Genomic DNA, 25,418 nt, shown 5'->3' on the forward strand with positions numbered 1-25,418 from the left:
CCCTGGAAAACACTTTTGGCTATGTAGCACCTTCAAGAGTCCAAAATCGATACACTCGGGCTAAGACACAGTACATCTCTTGTACCAGAGCATTCTGGGAAAAACAACAGACTGGAGTGAAACCAACGTGGAATTGTCCCACTGTACCATCAAGATTGTGGGCTCTGGACAAAGTACTTTATTCCCAAGACCCCAGCTTCCTTCTGGATAAAATGGGAACAAAATTGCAACCTCACAAGGCTGCTATGAAATCAAAAGATGTCGAGTACGTGTGCATCTGCACACATGCATATACATACACATATAGATATTTATATGGGACTCTCCCCACCACCATGCTTTATCTAATTTTCTCTTTATTTTGCTCTGAGTTTAAGTCAACCACCTCTTGCTCCTTTTAGAATGCAGCACGAGACACACAAAGGAACAGAAATGCGATTACGACGCTCCTATCCCCCTTTGGGACCCAGGGTTTGTTGCCATCTCCACAAAAACTCCCTGTGACCCCACTCTCTGCCTGAGTCTCGTACAGAGGAGAGCTGGTGGGCTTGCGTCTCAGCTTGCACACCCGAGTCTTCACCTGGCAAAATAATTGTTCGCTTCCTTGGCTGCCTTTCCCATTCTTTGCCTCAAGGTAACAGACCATGTCTTCTTTCATGGGCAATGGATCTCAGAACAGTGTTCTCAATAAGCATCTACTGAAGAAATGGACGGTTGCTGACAACCCAGGTCTCTTAGAGTGCACGTGTCACTTCCTTTCAGGTTGTCTAACCTTTTGACATGGCTACTCAATGCCATCATCTACAATGACACACATCTACAAGTACACACCGGGAAATCACACAACTACGTTACCCACGCCCCAAAATAAATCTCTAAAACCTCACGCTTAAGTTTACAGCTTGTTTCCTACCATATGCACAGTGCTCCTCATCTCATGCGGCCACATGCAATGGACCCCAGGCTGAACACTCCAGAGTTAGACACCCCCCCATAGAGGTTTTCAAACCTAAGCATGGGGGTTGGGGTTGGGGAAGACTGGGGAGATGGCTCAGCAATTAAGAGCACTTATTGCTCTTGCAGAGGACCCAGGTTTAGTTCCCAGCACACACAGAGAAGCTCACAACTGTCTCTAACTCCAGGATCCAGCACCCTCTTGTAGTCCCCGTGGGCACTGCACTCATATGATACATGGACAGACACGCAGGCAAAACACATAAAATTAAAATAAATAAATCTTAAAAAAAAAAAAAAAAAAAAAAAAAAAAAAAAAAAAAAAAACAAGCTAAGCAGGAAGCCAGGATTCTCGGCAGGCACCTGTGTTCTCGTTCACGCTGTTTTCCGAAGAAGCCCAGCATCTCCTTACCCACAGAAGCTGCACCAGTTTCATGCCGTGCTAAACCTCTCCTCCTCTGCAATCCTTCACATTGCCCCAGCCCATAGCAGCCTGTTTGCTCCCAAACTCCTTTAGCATTTGAATCTGCACCACTAACCTGACCCCAACTGTGTACCATTAAGCAATCGCTCTAACATGTGCTCAGCTGCTATCTATCCTCAGTCTTGGGATTCACTTTCTTATGAATAGTGAGGATAATCCTTCAGTTGCTTCCACGCCTGGCTTTGTTCCTATCCTGTGGTGTTTTGCATGTATATCCATACAGCACACATACCCAAGCACCTCAGTCTATGCTCTGAGCTTTTCCGTACTTTCTCCCCAGGTCATCATGACCTCCCAACCTCATTGCCAGGACACTGTTGCCCTCTGATTTACATTTTGGTTTATCAGATAGCAAACAAAACAGGAGGTAAACAGGTAGGGAGACAGTGGTTGGTGACATGGTCAGTTCGCAGTAATCGAGACCTTCCAAGACCGTGGCATCTCTAGAGCCCCCTCTTCTATGGCTTCACCTCTCCACTGGGCTCCCCTAATTTCTTCCTTCTTTCCCCTTCTCAGGCTTCATATCTTAACATCGGTTTTGATGCCCTTGACTGAACCCACACATCTGCAAAAACATCCCTCCCTTAGAGATGCTTTAGATTTCTAGTAGCCTGAGCCCTCGCTTGGCATCCTGACTGACACAGGTGTTTTCACTCCCACTGGATTAAGACTGGATTAAGAGCAACCTAGTCACTCATCATTCAAACCGAGGCATCTCTAAGAGTAAAAGAGTGAACCCTGCCTGGCTAAACCATCCCCACAGGCATGAAAACAACAACTGTCCCAGGCAATCTAGAATGAGTGGACATCGAAGGTAAGAGAGACACATAAAAAGACAATTATCATAACACATTAAAAAAAAGATGTCTCAAAGAGATAATATTACAAGACGGTGGAGATAAGAGCCTCAGGGTGGAGTCAGCTTTCGGTGCTGTACCATTCCCAGAAAAGAGCTCATTCCTCCTGAGAGAAGACATCAGAGAGCACTGAGTTGCTCCGGATTCCTTGTCCAGCTAAATGAAGTCACACAGTTCACATGTGCTTTTGGCCTATTTTGTAAATTTTCTCCAAGGGATGTCATTCCTGGTCTGACCTCCTCCTCCACCCTTCATCCCCCAGCAGAAATGTTTATCATTTCTTTCAATCACTCACCTCTAATATTACTTAACTTCTAGCGGAAATCACAGTAAGTTAAATCTCAGTCAATCCATCATTCTTTTCAAACATATGTCTAATATACTTCCGACTTGGCTATCACTATAGGTATTGGGCCCCCTCCCATTACTTTTTCTAACAAGACAGTTTCTTGCTATGTAGTCCAGGCTTTCTTGAACGCTCCATATGACGCAAGATCGCCCCAAAACCTTAACAGTCATGTTGCCTTGTCTATCTGCATTCTGGGATTACAGACATTGGCCACCACCCTCAGCTCTTTCTGATTCCTTAAAGTTTGTTTTAGTTTTGTTTTACAAAGCTATGGAGGATTATTAAAGGTGATTAACAAGCTTTACTTGCAAACTCTAACGCTAGCATTAACAATAACATAAAGCCTAGTAAGTTACCTAGAAACCTGTTTGCTTTGCCTCCTGAAGGGATTGACTGACACAGTACTTTAAAGCAGGTGTGTCTAACCTTTGGACACTGCAACATGACATTGTCACCTACAAAGTTTTCATAGCCGAGGACTTTACCAAAATGAATGCCAAAAGAGATTTCTCACATTTGAAGTAGGTGTGTGACTTTATGTCAGGCTGCATGCGTAGCTATCCTTGATGACACGCAAGGGACACGTCCTCTAAGGTAGGAAGCCTGTCATTCCCAGCAAAGTGAACCGAGACCCATTGCTCTCTCATTTCCACCTGACTCAAAGCCACTTGGCAGGGAAGTGTTTCTAATCTCTGGTTGCTAATAGGAGCAGGTTGCTAAGAGCTCAGTGTGTGATTCCAGCCTGCTAAATCATCTCTCTGTTCAGGCATTTCATACTCAGGAGAATAGTTCATGAAAGCAAAAACGCCCACACCCCAGCTCAGGAGCAGACATGGTGCATAGGGGCAGCCAGAGTTGCTGCTCTCTTCCTTCTCAAGCCAGGATTAGAGCGGCAGAGTTGGAGGCTGGAAGGTCCCTCTTAGGAACGTCAAAAAGATCCCTACAAGGACAAGCAGACTGGAGAGGAAGGCAGTAACAAGATAAAAGCAGGCGCAGACATACAATCTGGATGCAGGGAATGGTTCAAATTGAAGCAGACAGGTGGGAGCAAAGAGACAAAAAAAAAACAAGGAAGAAATAGAAGCGATAATGGTCACGTGGGCAGCCTCTTATTCCGCGCTGGCGAGCCATTAAAATCTTCAAGGAGCAGTGCATACAGGGTGATTTTAGCAGGATGCCAGTCATAGGCCTAGGAAGGAAAAGCCGCACTGTGGCTTAGAAAGCAGAAGAGTTCGAAATGACCTAAGAGGTTTTTACAAATCTATTCACATTCCTAAAAGGCACTTTCGGCCTCCCGCCCACCTATCACCGGGAAATATCTCCAGCTGCTGCCCTGATGGATGGTGGAAGCAGTCTCGCCAGTAATAGCAACACACAGGGTTCTGTAGGAGGGAAGGGAGGACTGGAAACTCCCTGATGAGAATAAGCTGGGTCCATATGGGGCGTAACATTCTATCAGCGTGTGAATTTTAAAAACTACCCTAAGGCCCCAAACTAATCCTTCCATTATGGGCTGCCGCCTGCTGTGCTTTGCATGCATTATGGGAAATGGATTATAACTAATTTTTCAAACTCAGCAGATTGTTATTTACCCATATGTTGACAATCAGTTTGTAGAGGTGGAAACTCTGTCAGATCTCCACGGAGAACATTCTTATTACTCAAAAGTCCTCACCAGCAACACCATTGGCTTTCCCTCTTACAAATTGCACTAAATACTTTTATTACATATAAATGTTATACTATCTATAATTTAAATATCATTATTTTTATAGAACCTATAATTTATGTAGTTACAGAAATTTATATCTAAAATATTGATAGTCTGTAAAGTACATTATTACATTCTATATTGCATAATTTATATAATTATATATTACACATAACAAGTACTACATATCATAAAACCATATAAGACTGATTTTGTATATAATATAATTGATATTATAATAATTATAATTAATACTAATGTTATAATAATTACATAAAACATTATTATAAGTTATATACATATTTTATTATATGTTATTATATTATTGTATAATTATATGGAATTATATATTATAACATATATAAATATTATATATTATGCTATACTATAATATTAAATGTCACAATGCTATATTTATATATAATTATATATAAATCTATTATATATTATATATCACATGATGTTATATATAATATTATATCATATATAATATAATTGTTATATAATATTATGATGTTGATTATATTATATTGTATTTATATAATTTTATGTCATGCATAACTTTAAAAAAGTAAATATCCTCATAATTTTAGAGGGGTTTTACTCTTGTTTTTTTAAGTTTTACTTATTTTGTGGGGGAGTGTGAGTATACTACAGCACAAGCACAGAGATCAGAGGATACAACTTGTGAGAGTCCAGTCGCTCCTTCCACCATGTGGGACTCAGGGATCGAATTCATGTCAGACGTCTTGAGGGTCTGACCCTTTTCCCACTGAGCTGTGTCACCACACCATATATAACTTTTTAAAGTAAAAACCGATAGATATTAATATGTGTATTGATATATACTATTGATTAAATTGTTTTCTAAAAGGTTCTTGCAAAGCATCTATGTGGCAAATGTACATATATATTTTAGTAATCTACTAAAGTAGTTCATTAAAAAGTAATGGCATAAGATCAGGGAAGTAGGTAGGCTAACTGCAGAGCTCCACCTATCACATACACCCCCCCCACACCCATTCACATACACACATAAGCACACGCACAAACTTACGCACACACACATTCACATACACACATGAGCACACGCACAAACTTACACACACACATTCACACACACCACTCCCCCCACTCCTGCTCTCCTTTAAATCTGATCTTAAAATCTGCAGCAGACCTACCTGCTGTAGTCCCCTCCCCACCCTGTCCCATCTCTAGTGCCCCAAACTCCAGCAGGCACTCCCTGGGAACCTACAGGCCACTCTGACAAGGGAAGCAGGTAGGTTAACTGCAAATCTTCACCTCTCCCTCTGTTCCTCCAAGTCCAATCCCCCAGTCTCATCCCCAGCTCTATACAAGACCTTCTGTTGTGGCCTCTCCTCACTCTCTGCCCCATTCCGGGGGGACTAGGCAGATCTTAGAGGAGCACCCTTTTTTCCTCCCACCCATGGATGCCCTCACACACTCCAGCCCATCCTTATTTCTAAGAGTCAGCTCCCAACACCCAAAAACACGTTTTACATGGAACCACCAGGGACCATACCTATCAGGACCCCAGAAGTATTTCCCGACAGCCACCACACTCTCCTAAAGCCAGAGAGGTTTCCTAAAGCGGAAACCAAGGAACAAAACACCCACCCAACAAAGATAAGACAAGATACAAACACCTAGAATTACAATCTTCCCAATCCGAGATGCCTAGAGAACACAATCAATAACGGCCAAGATAATATGTCTCCATTAGAGCCAAGCAACCTTACCACAGCAGGCCCTGACTACCACAGGGCTGAAGCAGAAGAAAAAGACCTTAAAGCAGACTTTATGGATATGACAGAGGTCCTTAATGAGGAAATATATAAACCCCTTAAGGAAATGTACGAAAACTCAAACAAACAGTATAAGTAAATGAATAAAACAGTTCAAGACCTGAAAGTGAAAATAGAATCAATAAAGAAATTCAAAATGAGGGAAATCTGTAAATAAAAAATTTAGGAATTTTAACAGGAACCAGAGGCAAGCCTCTCAATAAATTACAAGAGATGGAAGAGAGAATCTCAGTCATTGAAGACACAATAGAAGAAATGAATAGCTCAAAGAAAATGTTAAATTAAAAAAAAATCAGGCACAAAGCATCCAGGACATCTGCGACACTATGAAAAGACCAAATTGAAAAATAACAGAAATAGAGGAAGGAGTATAAATCCAGGTCAAAAGCACAGAAATGTTTTCAACAAAAGTGTGGAAGAAGATTTTCCTAACCTGAAGGAGAATATGTCTATCCAGGTACAAGAAGCATACAGAATACAAATAGACTGTACTAGAAAAGAAAATCCCTTTGGCACATAATAATCAAAGCATTAACATACAGAATAAAAACACAATATTAAAAGCTGTAAGTCAACCAAGTAATATATAAAGGCAATTCTATCAGAATTATACCTGACTCCTCAGTGGAGACTCTAATAGCCAGAAGGGCCTGGACAGATGTGCTACACACTTGCCACAGATGCCAGGTCTGACTACCATACCCAGCAAAACTTTCTATCACAAGAGATGGAGAAAATAAGATATACCATGATAAAATCAAATTTAAACAATATCTATCTATAAATCCAGCCCTACCAAAAGTGCTATATTGACAAAGGTTTCTATCCTGCCTGGTCCCTCAGTTGTTCAGTCCCAAAGAAGCACACAGAGGCCTACATTAATTATAAACTGGTTGCTCTATTAGCTCAGGCTTCTTATTAACTAACTCTTACATATTAAATTGACCCATAACTCTTGTCTGTGTTAGCCATATGGCTTGGTACCTTTTATCGGTGAGGAATTCTCATTTTGCTTCCTCTGTATCTGGGTAACGACTGCAGACTCAGCCTTTCCTCTTCCTAGAATTCTCCTATTCTGGTTGGCCTGCCTATACTTCCTGCCTGGATACTGGCCAATCAGTGTTTTATTAAGTCAATACAAGTGACAAATCTTTACAGGGTACAAGACTATTGTCCCACAGTAGCACTAGAAGGAAAACTCCAATCTAAAGAGATTAAATCACCCCAAAAAGACAGGTAATAAGTAATCCCAGACTAGCAAATAAAAAAGGAAACACATACACACACACACACACCACCACCACCACCACCAACAACAACAACAACAACAACAAGAATCAACAGTCACTGCTCAACAAGGTTCTTTGATATCTCTCAACATCAATGGTTTCAATTCCCCAATAAAAAGACACATTTAATAGAACGAATGCAAAAACAGGACCCTTCCTTCTAAGGGAACACACTTTTAGCATCAAGGATAGGCATCACCTTGGCGTGAAAGGATGAAAATATTTCAAAGAAAATAGACCTAAGAAACAAGCTGGTGTAGTCATGTTAAGATGTAAAAAATTGAGTTCAAACAAAACCTAATCAGAAGAGACACTGTACACTCAAAGGAAAAATCCACCATGAGGATATTGCAATTCTTGACATCTATGCACCAAACACATGGGCACCCATGACTGTAAAAGAAACACTTATCTTAAAGCACATGGACCCTCACACACTGATAGTGGGAGACTTCAATACCCCACTCTCACTATAATAGACAGGTCATTCAGACAAAAACTAAATAGAGACATTGGGAGCTAACTGACAATATAAACCAAATAGATGTTATAGATATTTATAGAACACTTCACCCAAACAAAAAAGTCCCAGTACCTCATGGAACTTTCTCCAAAATTAGTTGCGTACTCAGACACAAAGCAAGTCTCCACAGATACAAGAAATTGAAAATATTCTCTGCATCCTATCAAACCACCACAGATTAAAGCTAGATATTAGTAACAGCAGAAACAACTAAAAGTTTACAAACTTGTGAAAACCTAGCAACTCACTACTGATTGAAAAATGGGTCAATAAAAAATAGAAGACTTTCTAGAATTGAATGAAAATGAATACACAACATCACACAAACTTATGAGACATAATAAAGGTGGTTCTAAGAGGCCAGTTTATAGCACTAAGCGCCTACATTTGAAAGAAAATGGAAAGATCTTATACTAGTAACTGAACCAAACTCTTGAAACTCTAAAACAAAAAAGAAGAAATCACACCTAAAAGGAGTAGAAGTCAAGAAATAAACTTGGGTCTGAAATCAATAAAATAGAAACAAACAACAGCAATGCAAAGAATCAATAAAAGAGTTGGTTCTTTGAGAAAATCGGTAAGATTGACAAACCCTTTCCAGTTAACTAAAAGGTAGAGAGAGAGAATATCAAAATTAACAAAATTAGAAATGAACTGGAGGATATAACTACAGACACTGACAAAATCAGAGATTCATAATGACATACTTCAAAAATCTGTATTGCAATGAATTGGAAAATCTAAAAAAATGGATAATCTTCTTCTTGATGCATACAACCTAACAACATTAAATCAAGATCAGATAAGCAATTTAAACAGACCTATATTCCTTAGTGAAATAGAAGCAGTCATTAAAAGTGTCCCAACCAAAAAATGGTAAGGACCAGATGGTTTTAGTGAAGAATTATACCAGATTTTCAAAGAAGAGTTAATGACAATATTCTTCAAATTATTCCACAAAATAGAAAGAGGGACCATTACCAAAATCATTTCATGAGACCACAGTCATCCCAATACCCAAACCACAGAAAGATCCAACAAAGAAAGAATTACAGACCAATTTTCCTTTTGAACACAGATGCAAAAATTCTCCATAAGATACTTGCAAACTGAATCAAAAAACACATCAAAAAAATCATCCACCATAATCAAGTAGGCCTCATCCCAGAGATGCAGGGATGGTTCAACATATATAAATCAATAAATGTAATCCACAATATAAACAAACAGAAAGATGAAAACACATGATCATCAGAAAGGCCTTTGACAAAATCCAGTATCCCGTCATTATAAAAAGTTCTGGAGAGAGCAGGGAAACAAGGGAAATACCCCAACATAAAAAAGGCAGCTTACAATAAACCCATAGTGAACATCAGCTTAAATGGAGAGAAACTCAAAGAAATTTCACTAAAATCAGGAACAAGACAAGATTGTCCACTCTCTCCATACCTATTAAATACAGTATTTGAAGTCTTAGCTATAGCAAGAAGACAACTGAAGGAGATCAAGGGATATAAATTGGAAAGGAAGAAGTTAATGTATCTTTATTTTTAGACAATATAATGTACCATGATACATAGAAAAAATCCACTAAAAAACCTCTACAGCTGATAAACACTTTCAGTAAAGTAGCTTGATACAAAATTAACTCACAAAATTCAGAAGCTTTCTTATATACAAATGACAAATTCACTGAAAAAGAAATAATGGAAACAAAACCCTTAACAATAGCTACAAATAATATAAAATACCTAGCAGTAAGGCTGACCAAGCACGTGAAAGACTTGAAATCCAAGAAAAATTAAATAAAAATAGGAGAGGTGATTTTTTGTTTTCATAACATATTTTAATGAGAAACAAACTGCTTCTGGTATGTAACTAATTGATACATTTTAATGTAACATTTTACTATTAAACATCAATGTAATCTGTCTATCTCTATAATAAGTAAACTATATATAATAGTTAGGCTTATATAAATTATACGTGTATATATATTCTACCCCCAAAATGACAGATAAAAGGCTACCCTTTCACAAAGGTAGAACTGCTTTAAAAGTGACTTGCTTTATGGGTGTCAAAAGTTGGGTATTGTAGAAGCAGATGCCATGAAATGCAAGACGGAATATGAGGTGTGAGGTGTTCAGAGATCAGTACAAGGAAGAAGAAGCAGAGAACTCTAGATTGAGAGCTGTTTCTCACACTAGGCTATATGGCTAAAACATCTGGCGTGTCTATTCTCCCGTCTGTAGATGGAGTTGTGGACTGCGTCCTGCCACCCGGCTAGTTTTACACCCGAAATAATTACACGGAAACGGTATTCATTTAAACACTACCTGGCCCATTAGTTTCTAGCCTCTTCTTGGTTAACTCTCATATTTTGATTAACACATTTCTAATAATCTGTGTAGCACCACAAGGTGGTGGCTTACCGGGAAAGATTCAGCATGTCTGACCTGACGGCTAGCTCCATGGCGTCTGACCCAAAGAGGAGAGGCATGGCGATTGCCTCACTTCCCTCTTCCTTCCAGCATTCTGTTCTGTCTACTCCACCCACCTAATGGCTGGCCTATCAAATGGCCATGGCAGTTTCTTTATTAACCAATGAAATCAACACAAAACAGAAGACCCTCCCATATCACCCATCTCAGTCATTGACTGTGACTATGTGTTGACTATATGGCATGGCATCTCATGGTAGCTGAGACAGACCGTATAGGGCAAACAGCTGGAGCAACAGTCCACATCTGGGCAACAAGTTCTTCCTTGAAGGAGACCTGTGCAGCATATATTGTTTCAACTGCACAGGGCTGGCAGCCATTGTCAAAAACAATGAGCTACATGCCGTTGAAATGGCAGAGCCTCATCCAGCTGTGGTCACTGGTTGTTGAAGTAGCAACTATACCAGCATTTCTGTCATCATAAATATGAAACAACTTTCAGCAGTAGACATTACTATATGACAATACTTTCATGTTCTTTTTGTCATTATAAAAGCATGAGCTAGATAAGAATATTATAATGCAATATAGTAGCATTTGCTTTTAAATTAAATTAGCAAGGTATATTTTACATTTGAAGAAAAGATGCTGAAGGTATAGGTAGTAAAGTGGTTGATGTGTCCCATATTATCTAAAACAAAATTAGTCACCTAGGTTTAGATCAGCCACCACTTAATATCACTTTTCCATTTAAAAAGAATTCTATGATTGAACAGCCTTGAAAAAAATCGAATGAGGCAATCAATTATAGTTGGTTACACATTGCATTTATGCCATTTGACACCTCCTTTGCAAAATAAATTTCCCCGTGCCAGTTGTAATTAGGTGCTGAGATGAAGCTGCCTCAGCTTCTGCATCTTTGATGAGGCCTGCCAGCAGCTGTTGGATCATTGGCTCTGTTCTCACGGACAATGGAAACATCAAAGACATCTGTGGTTTGCCCTAAAATTAGTGCCAGAGTTGGCCCTCTCTCCGCTATTGTGTAGCCAGCTTTGCTATTTGCATAAGTTACAAGGGAACCTGAATACATTGCTAAGCCCAACTATCTTGTCACAAAAAGAAGACCTTGGAAGGTGACTACCGTGCACTGTCTACCATAAATCTCACATGCGTGAGGGTGGAGTCTCAATGACTTGGGACTCAGTCCTTGATTTTTACTGCTTGGAACGTTGAGAGAGTTATTTAAATTCCCGAAGTCGGGGGGGGGGGGTGGGAATAATATTTGTTTAATTGTGGTTTGCTCTTTTCTTTTCCTGGGACCAAACCCGGGCCCTTTGTACTAAGTAACACTATGAATGGTGAGCCAAATCTTGGTCCTTCATAGAGTTTTGTTTTTTTAAAGAACAAGTATGATCAAGTTTGTAAAGCACCTGTGCTCAGGACCTAGACAACACTCATTAAATATTAGCCCTCTTTAGAGCTTCCTCTAGTGCCCTTTTCTGAGAGTTACTAATTGCAATGTATTTAGAACATTAATTTATTGGGCTATGCAGCTCAGCTGATAGAGTACTTGTCCAGGATTCATGAAGCCTGGGCTTCAGCTCCCAGTGCTTCACAAGTCTAGGCGTGGTGGTGCGTGTCTATATTCCCACCATTTGGGAGATGGATGCAGGGGGGTGAGAAGCTTAAAGTTGAGCAAGGAAGTTGGTTCAGTAGGTAAGGGGGCTGAATACATAAGCTTAAGGCTGTGAGTGAGTCCATACCCAAGGGCACCCTTGTAAGAAGTCGGATGTGCCTGCAACTCCGGCACTGGGGTCAGGGGCAGAGATAGGTAGATTCCAAGGGGTTGCTGGTCAGCTACCTTAATAGAAACAGAGAACTTGAGGTTTGGGAAAGACCCTGTCTTCAGGGAATACGGTGAGAAGTGACAGAGCAAATCATTCAACACTGGATTCTGTGAGCATGAACATATACGCACACATATGAACACACACATACTCACATATACACACTCACATACACCCTCAAACATGATCACACACCCTCACACTCATACATATTCACATATCCCCTTACACTTAAACACACAACACACACACACACACACACACACATACACACGGCTAATAACAAACTTCAAAAAGAAGCTCAGGATCATTTTCAGTGAACTGGGGCCAAACTGCAATAGTCTACCTCATAAAATGTTTTTTATTCATGCCATGTGATGGTGGTGAATGCCTTTAATCCCAGCACTCAAGAGCTGTAAACAGGCAGATCTCTGAGTTCAAGGCCAGCCTGGGCTATAGAATGAGTTCCAAGACAGTCAGGGCTACACAAAGAAATGCTCTCAAAAAACCAAAACAAAACAAAATAAAAAATGCATTTACTGATAAAGCAAAGAATTATAATCCTTTGTCCTACTGTTTACAATTCTGTGGCAGAGTTTAAACCTTGATGTCCTTCTTAAACCACGTGCTCACTAGTGAGTCACACTAACAGGAACTTACAGGAACTCATCAGAAAGCACCAGGTGTTTGACCTTTATCTGTGGGCCACAGGAAGCTCCATCAGATTGCCTTCAATAGTAGACATTTATTATCTCTCGTCGGAAGTCTGCAGCCGCTGGGGACTCAGCTATCAAGGATAAGTACTTCCCAGCTCTCTGCTCTGCCATCCTCTGCACCAGGTCTTGTTTTCAGGCTATGTCTTACATGGTCACAAGATGGCTCGTTTGCCCAACACACCCTGCAGCAAGGGGCAGGGCCAGTTCTCCTCTTCTCAGGTCCTCAATCCAGCTGGCTCACATACCACCAGGGCCAGCTCTCCTGTTTTGCCCACATGAGATACAGGGGGTATGTGAGGGGGCTGCTCTCACACCCTCTGAGCGGGCTCACCTGCACCCCTGACAACAGGGTCAGCTCTAGTGTGCTGTCCAGGCAGGGCCTGCTCTCCTGTGCGCTGCAGCTGGTGAGGGGCAGAGCTAGCCCTCTCACTCTCGTGACCCTTGCTGCATGTGGCAGTGGGTGAGCAGGAGAGGGCATCTTTCTCTCACCCATGCTACCACAACATGGCAGATGAAGGGGTGGGGGTCTGCTCTCGTCCCTCAGGGTTGGCTCACCTGTGTCCCCGACAACAGGTTCATCTCTAGTGTGCTGCCCTGGTGAGGTGCACGTTCATGGTGAGGGGTAGGACCATCTTCCCCAGGGTGTGTTGGGGGAGGTTAGCGGGGACCGGGAGGCAGCTCTCCCCTGAGAGACAGGACCAGCTCTCCTGCAGCCATATCCAGCAAGGGGGAGGGTCATTCATAGCAGGGCCAGCAAAGGGCGGGGCTGGCTCAGAGCAGCTCTCAGATTTCCACATGTGTGGTTCCTATGACCCGCCCTCCTGTGCTAACACGGGCCGTGGACATCATCACTGACCTTCGCTGCAGTCGGACCATGGACCCACAGACAAGGCCATTGGCAGCAGCTCAGGCAAACATCACCATGGCCGCTGTGGTAGCACAGGTCACTCAGATCAGTACCGCCCCAGTGGCAACATGACCCTCAGACACCAGCTAAGTTCCAGGTGTCTGGCTAGGCCCTGGGCATCTGCAGAGTCCTCGGTGGTAATAGGAGTCATGGATATCACCTCAGACCCTGGCCTCTGCCGATCCACAGACCTGGACATGGCCCTACACAGCTGCCTGAGCCAGGACGTCCCCAAGACCCCAGCTAGCAGCACAGGCCGTCCAAATCAACATGCATGGCCATTGGACAAAAGGTGGTTCCAAGCGACTGGTCAGACCCCAGTCATCCTCAAGACTTTGGGTGGTAACAGGAGCCACGAACCCAGACCTGGCTCTTAGCAGCAGCCCTGGCCTGGATGACACCATGGCCCTGGGTGAGAGCACAGGCCACTCCAAAAACAGCATGGCCCTGACAGCGGCATGACCCTCACACACACACACGTTGCCACAAGTTTCAGCCCAGACCACAGGGATTACTGTGGTCCCCAGGGATTCCTGTGGTCTCTGGCAGCCTCATTGGCTACCGACATTAACACAGATCCTGGATGTGTTAGGACCATGGACTCAGACACCGTCCTAGGCAGCAACCCGGACTCGGATGTCACCATGGTCCCAGGTGGCAGCGCAGTGCAGACCACCTGGATCGTCATGGCCCTGCCACATTGCAACCCTTGGACACCAACATGGCCCCAAGTGGAAGCCCAGACCATAAGTCTCTGCATGGCCCACAGTGGCGCTGGGAGACTCAGACATTAACACAGGCCCCTTGGCTACTTCGGAGCCCCCCAAAAAGACTTGACTTCGGGAACATCCCAGGCCCAGACATCATTCAGAACTCGGGTGGTGAGTAGCCACTCTTGTGGGCCTCCCCCCCACCACCTCTTCTCTTCAGATATGCCTCTCTCCTCAGCCCAGGAACAGCTCTGTGACTCTTCCACCTCCCTACCCTGCACTCGCTCACCATAATGGTCCCTTGACACCTGACAAGTTCCTGATTGAGTCACAGGTGGCACTTGGTTGAGTTCTGCCCACCCCGGCTGTGAGCCCTGGTGTGGAAATACTACTTTTCATTTCTCATGTGGCTGGGCCCGGACACCACAGGCTTGGTCTGATGGTGACCAGCTGCCTGGCCCCTTGGGCTCCAGACCATGAGGTATTGGGGCAAGCCATGTGTGTCCTCCACTGCTCAGAAGAAACCTGCTGTGGAAGCCCATCAGCCTGTGTTTTCTCAAGAACCAGTATCCGGAGCAGAATCACATGCATGAACCAATCAATCGCAGTGAAAGCAGAGCCACAAGAGGCTTAGAGAAGCACACAGCAATGTGGTGTGATGGATGGCTCACCAGAAGGGCTGCTCTTTCGCATTCTAAGGGGAACATGCAATATGCTCACCCACAGCATCTGTGGAGTTAAACACAGCTATTTTTTTTTTAAACTGAAAGCTGAAAGCCTGGTTTTCTTCAACAAATTTCAAAAACTACTGCACCAATATCTATTTTAAAAATGCATTTATTAATAACAAAATAAACAAACTCAGAGATCCAGTTGCCTCAATCCAAATGCTGGGAGTAAGACTTGTACCACTACCTCTGGCTCAAAACACACTCTTTTTAACACAGGAGAGAAAATGATTCTAATTAAGAGCTTGCCAACATACATATCCAAGTACAGGACTGTGGTAGTTTGACTATAATTGGTCCCATAAATTCTTAGGGAGTGACACTACTTGGAGGTGTGGCTTTGTTGAAGTAGGTGTGACCTTGTTGGAGGAAGTGTGTCACTGTGGGGATGGGCTTTGAGGTTTCCTATGCTCAAGATACTGCCCAGTATCTGAGTCCACTTTCTGTTGCCTTCTGATCAAGATATAGCCAGCATCATGTCTGCCTGCAGGCTGACATGTTTCCTACCATGATGATAATAGACTGAATCTCTAAAACTGTAAGCAAGCTACCCCAATGAAATGTTTTCCTTATAAGAGTTGCTGTGGTCATGGTGTCTCTTCACGGCAATAGAATCCCTAAGACAAGCACTATGTTTGGCTTTGGCTTTGTTTTCCTGAAAAACCAAAGTGGGGAGGGGTAACAGTTGACACTCGAATTTGTCTCCCTAGCTGCTAGTCTGACTATAGTTAAGGACTTAAGGGGAAATAGAGCTGATAGATTTTAATCAGGAGTAAATGAAACAGCCAACACAGGATACATGGACCCTTTAGAACTCGTGAATACCTTGTGTGTTTTGTCAAGATTCTCTCAACGAACAGAAGCAATAGAATTAATATATATTAAAAGAGGATTATAAAAAAAGGGATTTATTATATCAACAGACATGATACAGCCGGATAGTCCATCCAGACTAGCTGAGCACCAGTAGGGGCTTGGTCCATGAGTGATGGAGGAGTGTCTATGTGTTACTTTCATTGGTTAATAAAGAAACTGCCTTGGCCCTTTAATAGGACAGAAAATTAGGTAGGCAGAGTAGACAGAGCAGAATTGTGGGAAGAAGGCAGTGGGCAGATGCTTCAGGCAGTCGCCATAAGCAGACGCCATGCTTCTCCTCTCCAAGATGGACACAGGTTAAGATCTCTCCTGGTAAGCGACCACCTTGTGGTGCTACACAGATTACTAAATATGGGTTAAAGCAAGATATGAGAATTAGCCAATAAGAGGCTGAAACTAATGGGCCAGGCAGTGTTTAAAAGAATACAGTTTCCGTGTAATTATTTCGGGTATAAAGCTAGCTGGGTGGTGGGATGCAGCCCCATTCCATCTACACATGAGGCTGGATGCCTCAGAAGTCTCGATCTGGTACCAAAGGCCTTAAGGATTCCAGAAGAACCACACTGGAGGGCCAAAGAAGTTGAGTTCTGATGTCAGTGAAGAATGGCAGAGGCGGCAGCAGCGATGATAGAGACAGAATAGATGAACTTGGGGATGAGTGAGATAGCCGAGGCAAGCAGGCTAAAAGTGTCCCCTCAGACCTCCTCATCTGCGGGGTCACGGGAAAGGCCCTGCCCAAATTCAGTGCGGGCCTTCCGCCTTTAGTTAATGTACTCAAAGGAATGTTCACAGGTCAGTCTACCAAGAAAATCCTTCACAGCTGTCTCCAGAGATCTGCCTCCTTGTGATTCTAGATCCTACAAAGTCAACAGGAGAACTTAACACTTTGTTGTTGAGAATTTCTGGTCCTTCCATTTCCCTGGTCTAAGTTTTAGAGACTTCCTGAAGCTATTATTTATTTATTTATTTATTTTTCTGTTCTCAGGAGCTTCTCTGAGAGATGGAATGCTTCAATCTCAGAGGAAACTGCTCACAATATAACAAGCAGTGAAGCCCGGTGAACGGAGATTGACATTGTCCTGTGGCCCATTCAACTCTTCACACTACCACAGAATCCTGAAATACGCTAGGAACAAGCTGTCACTTGCTCTCCTTTATCTGGATTTCACTTTCTGTCAGTTGTGCTATCAACTGTTCTGTCCTTGTAGATGCTCCGAGCACAGAACATTGTGTCTGGGGCCTCAGTTGGGGACATGCTGATGATCTTTGGACCCCGGCAGTCTTTTTCACCTCAAATACTGCCTGGACTGATGTTGCACAACCTCCCAACCTGTCATCCTTGTTCTAGCATTCTTCCCTAGCTCAAATTTCTGACTTCTAAATTGGACTTGATTTTCAATCTCTTTTCTCCTTCTATTTTCCTTCTTCTTTTCTTCTTTTTCCTTCTTCCCCTTCCTTCTCCCTTTTTCCTTCTCCTTCTTCTTCTTCTGTAGATTTCATCTGGAAATATATTGGATTTTTCTTTCCTATAACAGTCATGATATGTAGTATCACCAGATCACCCTAGCCATTTCTAAGACATATATTTTCCACCAGCCCTCAACTTTGATTCTATGCCAAACTTTCTAGTAAATTATTCTATTTTGAATCATATATGTCAAAATTTTTAGGTTGCCATTAAGATTGTGGATAAATATATACAATGAAAGATGATATATAGCCTTTAAAAATAAGAGGGGGGAGACTTAAGTTCTCCTTGCTTACAATATAAATCCTGTATCCATGACTATCTCCAAATTCCTAAAAATTTTCACAAATGAACTGGGGTTTGGTTTTGTTTTGCATTAGTATTCTAGCTCAGTTCAACTTTATTCTTCCTAAACCAAAGAGAAGAAGCCAGGGACCAATCACATCTCCTTCCCGCCTATGATTCAGCTGCAGATACTGCATCACGGTCTTCTAGAAACTCCGATGTCAGGTGGTGAACTGAGGCTCCATTTGCCTTTGCTTCAGCACACTCGTAATCCATTGTCTTCCCTTCCTACTCAGGAGCAAGATTTAGTTACTCATTAATTTTGAGGGGGGCTCCTAAGAGATGCAAGGAAAGATTTCCTGGTGATGTGGGCTGACAGCGCTAACAAGGGACGTCATCAAATCCATTCCTTGGGAGTCTTTATGAAAAGCAAAGTCAAATGAGTCTTGTTGAAATGTAACAGGAGTACATCGGAGACTGGATAGAGGTGAGGTGTCATAGCAGCAGATGGGATATTAATTTAAAATAAGAAGCAACATCCAATTAACAACAGAGTTGGTGATTCCCAAATTCCACAGGTCTCTTAACTGTGAATTTATGGAAACTACACCCTCGCCTTCTTGTTCAGCTGAGTTTGGGCTCTGTGTTCACTATGACATATGCAGCATGTTGCAATTTCTACTCAATAGCCTTCCTCCTCCCATGTAGTTCTATTATTTGGAATCACATGAAGGTTTTCTGATGTGGGTAGACTGTGGGATGTGGTTTTTTATTGCTCAAGTTCGCCTCTGCTCACTCCCTCTAATCCTCTTGTATAGAAAGAGGATGAGCAATGAATGCATGTTGCCCAAGACTCTCATTAGGAGAAAATAGAGTTCAGCTTTGGTACCAACACAATCGGCTTCCATACTTGGTTTCTCCACACAATGAACTATAGTGATTTCAAACTTCAACCAGCTCTGTCAACCAGTGGCCGTGACAGCAATCCTCATGCTAACCTGCAAGTTCAGATCCTTTTTCATTTCTAGGTTCTGCTAATGTGTTGATGGCAAACCCGTTAGGACATGAGCAAATATCCATGGAGAACACACATCATGCTTCTTCTGAGAAGATTATTGAAAGTTCTAGATTAATAGGGTGTAGTTAATAGAAGATTCAAACAACTCAAGTTTTTCCACTTAGTAACTGCTGAGACAAACCAAGTGAAGCCTCTTCATCTCCTTCACTGGCCCCTTAACAAGACCTCTGTCCAGTGAATGCAACCGATGCAGTTTTATTTGCTGCAGACTAAAGATTTTTGTTTTAAGACCCATAGTAATATAATGTGCATTTATTAAGCACTAAATTTACGCTAGCAATATTTATGTGCTTTGCTTATATTGTCTCATTTAAGTCTCGTGACAACACTCTAAGATAGTGGTACTGTTATCCACATAGTACAACAAGGAAAAATGAACAGAGAGCTTGAGTGACTTACTCAAAGCCACCAGGAAGGGAGTACTAGATCTAGGATTTGTACCTGGTGGCTTTGAGTTGTGACCCTTGTTGCTCTCAGCCTCAGCCAGAGAAGCATGTTTCTGCAGCAGTTAATGGAGTGACAGTGACCCACAACTTGTCAAAAATGAGAATAAGGGCTGTTTCAGCTCAGCATACATGGGGCATTTGCATCATTATCACCCTCCTCCCTGCCAAGGCTCAGGGAGCATTGCAGAGGAGAGATGCCAAACACCAGAGGATGGGAGGAGCCCTGTGCAGGCATGAACTCACTATAGCTACGGTTACCTGCTCAAGATCAGGCTAACAAGGTCTCAGCATTCCAGCATACATTACTAACTGTACTCAGTATGTTATGGGAAAAAATTAGAGAGGACATAAAAATGGGAGGAGGACATGCTGTGGGTAACCAGGGGTAATACAGGGGAATGGAAGAGGTATGATCAAGTTCATTGTATACATGTATTAAGTTGTCAACAATATTATAAAAAAGATATTAAACAAATTCAATAAATGAAAGATTTCCGAACGTGGAAAAAAAGCTTTCTCTTAAGCAATTTAATAAATTAGATATTTAAATTGGGAATACTTAAATCCATTTAAGCCCAGGATGCAATTTATCAAAGTGAGTTGATTACATATTTAGTTATTGAACTTGTTTTTAAATATAACCTTATATTAAATTGCAGGGCTGGCATGTAGCTTGGGTGGTAGAGTGTTGGACTAGCGTGTATGAAGCCTTGTTTGATCACTAGCTCTGCATAAAATCAGGTATGCCAGTGCATGTCTGTAATCCCCGACGCTGGAACATAGAGGAGGAAGGTCAGTAGTTCAATGTCCTGGCCTCCATAACAAGTTCAAAGTCGTCTGGGATGTATAAGACCTTAAACCCCTAAAAAACATTTTAGAGAATACTAAAGTACAGGTTTTGATTTATTGGTTCATTGTTTTCATCTCTTTCTAAGGCCATAAATATGTTTATACAGACTGAGAGATCACAGTCACCCCTTGAAGAATGGCCCAGGCCACTTGATGGAACACAGTTCATCTTCTAAGACTAAGGCAGTAAACACTAAGCTAGGTCAGATTTTATCTCCACATCTACACTTCTTAAGCCTGTACATTTCCTGAGCAAATGACTACATGAGTTTCTATTTCTCATAACCCTGTGATTTTTCACAATACCTCATTTTTAAAAAAATGTTGGGGACTTTCCAGGACAATAGGTTCTGATTCCCCTTCAAACGGTAAACTGTTTCATTTGTCCTGGGTAATACTGGCATTGTGAATTTATTTCTGCACCCAGGCTTCAATTTCCTCTGCATATTTTTGTCTTCATCATCAAACACCATTTTATGGTTACATTCCCTCTTTTCCTGATGTCATGAACGTGACCCAAATACCCCAACTCCTGCTTGTGACTAAATAGTCAGGCCATTTATATTTGACTTCTTTCTGTTTCCACCACATGACCTCTTGAGATTGATACCAAATACCATCCTATCCACTATCAGCGTGTTCAACATGACCTATGACAGTCTGAACACCATGATGTCAGGGCTGTACCACATTTAAGTTCCCCAAAGATCTTCTGCAACAAAAATGTAACTTGTCAACTTTAAGTATATATGCTATGATTTTTGTGGCAGTGATGGTTGGGGGTAGGGAGCCTACTTCTGGTAGTCCAGAGGAAAAATTATCAAGGAAAAACACATATGCACACACATACTATAGCTCTTCAAATGTGAACTTCCATCCCCCCTCCTTCATGCGCTCATGTTTCTGAACAGTTGGCCTCCAGTGGGTGGCGCTGTATCGAAAGGTTATTGAAACTTAGTGGGTAGAGCTTTGCTGGAGGAAGCTAGGCCCTGGGGGAAGGCTTTAAGGTTTATAACCCGGTTCCATCTCCTTTCTGGCTACTTCCTTCCTGACTGCAGATGCAACATGGCAGTTTGGTACCCACCCCTGCCATCATGCTTTCGTTGGCATTATGGATTGTATCTCTGTGAACAGTAAGTCAAAATAAACCCTTCATGCCTTAAGTGGTTTTGGTCAGCTGTTTTGCCACAGTAGTGAGACAAATAACTATACATTCCATCCCCACAAGAACAAGGGGGGAAAAGAATACATACTGGATTTCTTAGATCAAATAGAAGAAAATGAAAATTTCAAAAGAATTGCTTTCTAGAGTGTGATGCTGATGGCGTTTATTAAATGCTGCTTGGACTCACTCTCTCAGACTCCTTTGCTTTGAGAATTTCTGCTATCAGGGCCCCAATGAGGCATCCTTTAAACAAGGCTTTCCAGTAATTCTTCTGTACCTCTCTGAGGGCAGCTCCAACATAACACTTGTGGTACCGAGGGCGAGATATCTCTACTCCAACTCCATCCTGTGTCTCAAGGGGCCCACTGGTGGGCACTCCACATTGATTCTAATCCTAGGAGTCCTCTCAATAAGTCAGATGCAGGAAAGAGGCCTGCATAGATCCTACAAGAAGGCTCATGGGTTTGGGAGTAGAAATTAAAGGTCTTGATACCCAGAAAGTGAGGAAGTGGGAAATCAGGCTTCATGTAGACTTGTTCCTGGGGCTTGCAGACATTATGGACTATAAGAACCTGGAAGAGGGCCAGAAGAGAGGCCCAAGTCCTGTTTTTAAGGGGAAGAGTAGAGGAGACAGGGGTTTTCTATAAATTACATCACAGAGTTGCTCTATGACAAGCATATATCCCCGAGTCACTCCTCTGCATTACGAGGTCTCCCTTCCCACACCAAGAACACAAGAAAAAATTCAATTTGCTGTGCAGTTGCGCTTTACCCAAAACAAAAGAACCATCTGTCCCAGAGGTAAGCTTCCAGTGATAAAACAGTACATCCACCAAAGTTAAAAAACAAAACCCTGAATTGTGGGTAACAGAACCCCATTCCCTGAACTTAAATTTTCTCCAGGCAAGTAGCTTTTAAAAGGAGGAAACACATAATGGACAGTAACTATTTTTGGTGATATAAAGCTTGGGTATTATTGATACTCAGGGCAGATATCAAGCTGGAAACTGAAGGATGATAGAAATCTTGCACTATGTAATACTTCTAACTTATTATTAATGCTCTCAAAAATCTCCCTACATATAGGATGAGGATCTCCACAGTGAAGGCCTATTTCACTGTTTCCTTGGTAACCCTCTGCCTTGCCTCTGGGCATTGCCTCTTAGAAAATGTCACAAGAGGGCCACGTATCAGGTTTTTCAATCCACACCCTGCCCTCTGTGGATTATTCCCTCACCTTGGAGTGTTTCCTAGAAACCAAGATTCTGTTATATAACTTTGCATCCTTGGCAACAGTTGCTTCTACTGGAAACACCTGGCTCCAACTGGGTCGGCTGCACTGGGATTCTGGAATTAGAAGGCAAAATGTGTTTCTCTGTGTAGCTGAACTTGAAATAAGTTTGGAGTTGTGATCAGCCATGAATTCCACTTGGGTCGGAAGCCAAGGAAACCCATCTTCACACAGATAAGTGAACAGATGTTCAGAGGAGACAGGAAATGTTTCCTGTGTTCCAGCAGCAGCTGAGTTTCTGGCTGTCAGTTCCATGGCTCATCCCTGAGACTTGCAATAAATTCCTTTGATGAGGCTTGAGTTGACTCAGAGGTGTTTTGTCGTTGTTGTTGTTGTTTATTTGTTTGTTACTTGCAGCTAACCTGTTCTAGCTAGAATCTTGGTGACATTCTCCCTTGCCTTGTCTCCTCTCTCCATAGTCCTCTACCCAAACAGTAGGAAATCTCTCTCTCTCCCTCTCCCTCTCTCTCTCTCTTTGTGTGTGTGTGTGTGTGTGTGTGTCTGTCTGTCTGTCTGTCTGTCTGTCTGATTGTATTCATACATGTGTGCTCAGATATCTGAGGAAGCCAGAAGATTCCTTACAAAGAAGTTACAAGAGTCACCCTACATGAACGCTGGAATCCAAACTCTGGTCCTCATGGTTGAGTAGCAAAGTCTCTTAATTGCTGAGCCATTTCTCCAGCCCCTGTTTGTAACAGGGCCCCGGACCTTAGTAGGCCCCCAAACTTTAGCACAACTGACTCCATGATGGAAGTACCATTCAGGCTACAAAACTCAGCATGTAGACAGCACCACCTGCCAGAATGAAAACAAAGACCTAATCCATCAAAGTCCATAGCTCCGAGAAAGTCTCTAAATTGCTACATTATACTAACCTTGTTTTTTGACTTCTGTAGTTGTTTCTGGCTTATTGTTCTTGTTAACTGAAGTATGTTAACTCAGAATATGTTTTTTGACTGAAAAGCTCACCAGCTAATAAAGATTTTCTTTTCAAATTTTTTAAAATTTACTTTTATTTTATGTGTATTGTTTTTTGGCCTATAAGTATGTCTATGTAAGGATGCCGCCAGAATCCCTGGAACTGGAGTTACAGACAATTGTGAGCTGCCATGTGGGTGCTGGGAGTTGAACCTAGGTCCTGTGCAAGAGCAGCCAGCCAGTGCTCTTGACAATGGAGCCATCTTTCCAGCCCTAATAAAGACATTCTATTAGCTTAAATCTGTGTCTGAACAGTCTTCTCTGGTAGATACCCTACAACACTGTTCAGATGTTTAAAAGGTAGGAAACCACTAATGTTTATAGTATAGCTGCTATAACAGGTATTTAGTGTATGTGTCTACATATTTCATGAACATTTTCTTATTTAATTTACAAAGATAATTGCTTTGGGTTTGGGAGGTAATTGTTGTTTGTTTTTGAGATAGGGTGTCACTATGTCACTCTGGCTGGCCTGGAATTCACTATGTAGACTAGGCTGGCCTCAAACTACAGAGATCTGCTGGGTTCTGCTTCTCAAGTGCTGTAATTAAAAGCTTGTATCACTGCATCAGGATTTTTTTTATTTTGTTGTTTTATATTTATTTTTAAAAGCATTGTGAGTATGCATGTGCTCTTGCTTGTGCAAGCTTGTGAAGCTCAGAGGACAACCGAGGGAGTCTGTTCTCCCTTTCCTGTGGGCTCTAGGGATCGAACTCTGCTCTTTAGTCCTGGAAGGAGCCTTTTGCCAGAGAGCTACTTCTCTGGCCCCTTTTAGTTTTTGTTGTTGTTGTTTGGTTGTTTGATTTTGACTTCTTGAGAGAGGGTCTCACTATGTAGTTCTGGGTGGCCCAGAACTCCCTCGAGACCACACAGAGATCCACCTACCTCTATCTAAAGAGTGCTGGGATTGAAGGTGTGTGCTGCCATGCCTGACCCTTCTGTAAGGTTTTAGACTGGATTTTATCTAGCCCACGCTGGGTTTAAACTCTCTTTATAACTGAAGATGATCTCAAACTCCTAATTCTCCCTCTCTGTCCCTCGAATGTTTGGAATATAGGTATGTGCCTCCCTGCTCCACTTCCCTCTGTTTAAAGCTGGAGAAGAGGAAGTCATAAACATTAACAAGGCAGGGAGGAAATGCAACAAATCTGGAGCATAATCCAAGCATGCCTGACTCTAATATCCAGAGTCTATTATGTGATTCAGTCTCCTGATTCCTAGGTATATTCTTTTTTTATTATTATTTATTCATTTATTATGTCTGCTTGTATGCCTGCAGGCCAGAAGAGGGTTCCAGACCTCATTACAGATGGTTGTGAGCCACCATGTGGTTGTTGGGAATTGAACTCAGGACCTTTGGAAGAGCAGGCAATGCTCTTAACCGCTGAGCCATTTCTCCAGCCCATCCTAGGTATATTCTTATATCAGAAAGAACGAACAAAACAGCAAGTATGATAGAATCTTCTACACATATGCTTTAACCTACTGTACTATCTTCCATGAGTTATTTTTGCAGTGAATCTGAAGATGCTGATTCCCCCGAAACATGAAATAAAGGACATAGGCTATTATCTGGCACTTAGAACTATAAGAACAAATCTGAATTGCTGATATCATAAAGGAGCATGTTAACAGATCAA

Source organism: Arvicola amphibius, chromosome 3, assembly GCF_903992535.2.
Source record: "Arvicola amphibius chromosome 3, mArvAmp1.2, whole genome shotgun sequence".
NCBI lineage: Eukaryota > Metazoa > Chordata > Mammalia > Rodentia > Cricetidae > Arvicola > Arvicola amphibius.